Below are 5,426 nucleotides of genomic sequence, written 5' to 3'. Positions count from 1 at the left end.
AATGACCAGCCCGGCTGCTCCGCCATCTTAGGTGCGGGCAGAAGCCGCGCCCGGCCCAGTTCCCTCGCGCGATTCTTGGCCTTAACAAAGATGGCGTCCGCCCTCCTCTGCCCCAGTCAAACATGGCCGCCCGCAAGGCTTAGTGGTGCAATGAGCATGCGCGCTCACCGCTTCCCCCTCCCTCCCCCTTGGGTTCGGAGGCACGCGGCGTGCGGCAACCACAGGTGCTGCACGTGGGCTGCAGGGGAGAGCGGGGGAGGGGGTGGTACCCCTTGGAGGTGGTGAGTCCTGATCTGGGGGGGGCCTGGCCAGGTTGCGGGGGGCTCTTTGAAGATTAGAAAAGGGGGGTCAGCAAGGAATATTTCAGGGTGTGGTTCCCCATGGAGTATGTAATTGGCATTGAAACAGGTTCTCTCGAGGTGTTTGGGGGTGGCGGGGGTCACCCACACATTCCCGGATGTTCTAGAAATGGCGTGGGTCTGCTCCTGCTGCCGTGACCCCACCCTCGCGAGCGTGACCTGGGACACATGTCTGCAACGTCATACTGACAAGGGATGCCTTTTTTAACAGCACCTGCGGGGGGGGGGCATTTTTAAGAGCTCACTTCCCCACCCCCGCGGGTGCAACCTGGGGTGCATGGTGCCTGCAAGATCGCACTGCACTGCACTGTTTCCTCTAAACTGTGCGCATGTGGGCGTGCACACAGATCCTAACCCCATGCACACGGCGAAACACCGCACGCACAAACATTTGCACAGAAGCAATTTTTTGTGCACAGGGCCTGTCAAAAATTAGAGGGAACATTGCCACATGGGTGTGTGCATGTGCCATTTTTCACTTCCGTCAGTGTTACATTGTGTACGAGGTCATGGTGGCAGAGGCAGAGTGGCGTGCTCTTAAAAACATCATCACACCGCCCGCCCCCCCCCCCGCCCAATACTGGACAAAACCCTGCCTGGTTTTGCTTGTGTACCAGATGGGGGACAAACCCTTGAAAAGCAAAGCGGTCCGGTTTAATACTGGCCCAGTGGCCAGCCTATTGGGTGAAACTAGACAATCACTACACTCTCAGATGAACTCACACAGAAAAATGATAAAGGACAAAAACACCATATCACCCATAGGTGAACACTTTTCACAAATTTCAGAGTAGCAGCCGTGTTAGTCTGTATTCGCAAAAAGAAAAGGAGTACTTGTGGCACCTTAGAGACTAACAAATTTATTAGAGCATAAGCTTTCGTGAGCTACAGCTCACTTCATCGGATGCATTTCTTTTCACAAAATGATCACTTCATATCAGACCACTCAGTCCTCAGCCTCAAAGGAAGCCTGCACAACACCTTCCAAAGACAAACCTCGGAGCTTAAATTCATAACTTTGCTAGGCATTAACGATCATGGTCTTAAAAACAATTGTCGGAATAAGACATAAAGCCAATCTGTAACCCACTAACCACCCTTTTGGTCCTATAACTGCAGGGGTGTTAATGAGCCACTTTGCCTTGCAGGTTCACTTAGAATATGTGTTAACTCCTTTTGCTAAACAATGTGACACTCCTGAGTACCTTCCCCAGACCTGAAGAAGAGCTTTGTTACTCCTGGGGGAATTCTGTGCCACTGCGCAATGCAGAATTTTGCAGAAATTAACATTGTGTGTGTAGAATTTCCTTCCCCCACAGAAATGGGCTGCAATGCTGCTAGGTGCCATTAGGGGCCACTGAACTCAGCAGAGCTGAGCTCGCACATAGAAGGCACTGCTGGGGGGGGAGGAGAGGGAGCTAATGGTTCCTGGCAGCTGCAATTCCCAGCATGCCCTGAGGGAAGGAGAGGGTGGGGTGCAGGAAACTCTGTGCAAGCCTGGAAAAGAGCATCAGGCTGTTTCTCCCTCTGGCTCCCTGGGCTGGGGTGGGGGGTGTCTGGGCAAGGTGGGTCCTGCAGCTGGGCTCTGGGAGATGGACAGGGGGCAGTTATTTGGGCGGGGGGGGCCCTGCGGTTGGGCTCTGGAGAGGAGGGGGTTAGGGTGTATTGTCTGGGCTCAGGGCGGGGGAGTGGTTGTGGGTCTCTGGCCACTGAGCTGGGCTCTGGGGGCGGGGTTGGTGGCGGGGAGGAGGGATAGAAACAGGAACTAGGTTGTCATAGTGGTTTCTTTAACTCTCTACTTCTGGGGCAATTTTTATGTGTGTCTGATTGTTACAGAAATACTTGCTGACAGGTATTTTGAAATAAATTACCAAAATAATTAGGAGTCCAGTGGCACCTTAAAGCCTAACAGATTTATTTGGCCATAAGCTTTTGTGGGTAAAAAATCCACTTCTTCAGATGTAAAGTAATTGAAAATGGCGTGATTATGTAGTGCTATTTTGGTAAATAAAATTTGCATCAATTTTGCAGAATTTTAAAATACTGTGCGCAGAATTTATAATTTTTCGGCACAGAATGCCCCCAGGCGTACTTTGTGTAGCTTGGACGCTTATCTGTTTCACCAACAGAAGTTGGTCCAACAAAAACTATTACAACTCCCACCCTGTCTTTCTAATATCCTGGGACCAACATGGCTACAACAACATTGCAAACAAAGAGACAATTAATGACTCTTAACGAACCAAATCAAATAATGATTCTTTAAAGGGATAGAGCCAAGTAACAATCCTTAAAACAATCCTTCTTAATAGGAAAGAGGCACTTAAAGGGACAGAAAATTTGTGTAATTCAAAGAAAGGGCCAGAAGCTTTTAATCCCTCCTAGAGGACCACAGGAAAACTGTAATTACAGTTTTCAGAGTAGCAGCCGTGTTAGTCTGTATTTGCAAAAAGAAAAGGAGTACGTGTGGCACCTTAGAGACTAACAAATTTATTAGAGCATAAGCTTTCGTGAGCTACAGCTCACTTCATGAGCTGTTTTCAGAGTAGCAGCCGTGTTAGTCTGTATTCGCAAAAAGAAAAAGGAGTACTTGTGGCACCTTAGAGACTAACAAATTTATTAGAGCATAAGCTTTCGTGAGCTACAGCTCACTTCATCGGATGCATTTGGTGGAAAAAACAGGAGAGATTTATGTTTATGTTGTGTGGTGTGTGGTTGCTGGTGAGTATTTGCTTCAGATTGGGGGGCTGTCTGTAAGCACACACAACAGAACCACTAACCCAGGAACCTATCCTTGCAACAAAGCCCGTTGCCAACTCTGTCCACATATCTATTCAGGGGATACCATCATAGGGCCTAATCACATCAGCCACACTATCAGAGGCTCCTTCACCTGCGCATCTACCAATGTGATATATGCCATCATGTGCCAGCAATGCCCCTCTGCCATGTACATTGGCCAAACTGGACAGTCTCTACGTAAAAGAATGAATGGACACAAATCAGACGTCAAGAATTATAACATTCAAAAACCAGTTGGAGAACACTTCAATCTCTCTGGTCACTCGATCACAGACCTAAGAGTGGCTATCCTTCAACAAAAAAGCTTCAAAAATAGACTCCAACGAGAGACTGCTGAATTGGAATTAATTTGCAAACTGGATACAATTAATTTAGGCTTGAATAGAGACTGGGAATGGATGAGTCATTACACAAAGTAAAACTATTTCCCCATGGTATTTCTCCCCCCCCACCCTACCCCCCACTGTTCCTCTGATATTCTTGTTAACTGCTGGAATTAGCCTACCTTGCTTGTCACCATGAAAGGTTTTCCTCGTTCCCCCCCCCCCCCCCCGCTAGTGATGGCTTATCTTAAGTGATCACTCTCCTTACAGTGTGTATGATAAACCCATTGTTTCATGTTCTTTGTGTGTGTGTGTATATCCTCTGTTTTTTCCACCAAATGCATCCGATGAAGTGAGCTGTAGCTCACGAAAGCTTATGCTCTAATAAATTTGTTAGTCTCTAAGGTGCCACAAGTACTCCTTTTCTTTTTTCAAGTGAGCTGTAGCTCACGAAAGCTTAGGCTCTAATAAATTTGTTAGTCTCTAAGGTGCCACAAGTACTCCTTTTCTTTTTGTAATTACAGTGTAAGGAGCATGCTTCTTTCAGACCTGTGAGCATGCTAGCTCTTCCGAGAACACGGTTTCAAATCACTCCTTTTGTTGATCATCAGCACTTTCTTTTCTTTTCACATTGTCAGAGGGAAAGTTTCCATTAGGTCCCTCTGGTTCATGACCCATTTCTTGCCTTCCTTCTTTATTGAAGTGAGATGGGCGTACAGGCGGGGCAGATGAGTTTGGCTGATAAAGCCCTGCTTTGCATGAGTGCTGAGCAAACAGCTGCACTTGAAGTCACCAGGAGCCACACACCTTTGAAGATCAATCCATAACAACCAGGTTTGGTTTGGCTTTTCCCAAAGAAAGGACGGTCTAGTGGTTAAGGCACTAGCCTGGGATTTAAGAAACCTAGCTTCAATTCCCTGCTCCACTGCGCACTTGCTGTTTGACCTTGGGCAAATCGCCTAGGCCTAGATGTTTCAAAAGTATTTTGGTGTCTAAACACCTTTGAGGATCTGGGCCTTAGTTTCTCTGGGCCTCAGTTTCCCATCTGTCAAACGAGGATAATAGCACTGCCCTGACTCATAGTGTGTGCATGAGGATAAACACATTAGCAATTGTGAAGTGCTGAGATGCTACAGGGATGGAGGCCATAGATTTATTTGCAGCGATAACACCGTGATCTTGTCTCATCTAACAAACTGAGTGGCATTGGGGACGTAGACGTAACTGGTGTGCTGGTGACTCAGTAAGGGAGTGCTTATACCTCGGATCAGATGCTGAATCAATGCTCCAGCAAGGAGTTATGAGTTGCTGTGTGCACAAAATTGTGGCTCTTTGGAATCTTGCGGCTCCTCAAAGGAATTTAGGAGCCTGTCTCCCACTGGGGAAAAGTTAACGGTTAGAGTAGGCAGCTGGTAATGACAACTTCTGGCTCCCAGCTCTGCTGATGGCCTTGGGAAAGCCACTCCTACCGCCCTGTGCCTCATTTTCCCTATGTCAAATGGAGACAATGATGCCCACTTTATCACAGAGCTATGCATCCACTAGACATGAATATTAATGTATTAACGCTTCTGACTCAACAAACAGCTTCTCTGGTGCTTCTCATCTTGTAGTGTTGCTGAGAGCTATTAAAAGGCATTCATCCCAGAGCCAGCTGCCTTTCAATAGTGTTTGGGGTAATCCCTATGGTATTAAACATCAAGTAAATTTAACTCCTTTAAGACCAACAATCAAAGGAAATGGAATCCAGTCCTTGGTTATTAAACAGATATTTTTACACCAGTCATTTACACCAGTGCAAAGGGCCATCAATTCAGAAGGGTAGTGTTTCACACCCTTTTGTATTGGTGTAAATGATGGGGAAGGTACAGGGCAATGGAGAATCAGGCCCTTTCTCTCTCATTAACAACACGCTCTTTACATAAGAATAGAAAAGCAGCAC

The sequence above is a fragment of the Dermochelys coriacea genome, chromosome 24 (assembly GCF_009764565.3).
Source record: "Dermochelys coriacea isolate rDerCor1 chromosome 24, rDerCor1.pri.v4, whole genome shotgun sequence".
NCBI classification, from domain to species: domain Eukaryota; kingdom Metazoa; phylum Chordata; order Testudines; family Dermochelyidae; genus Dermochelys; species Dermochelys coriacea.
The sequence above is the reverse complement of the archived record's forward strand: the minus strand, read 5'-3'. Positions refer to the sequence as shown.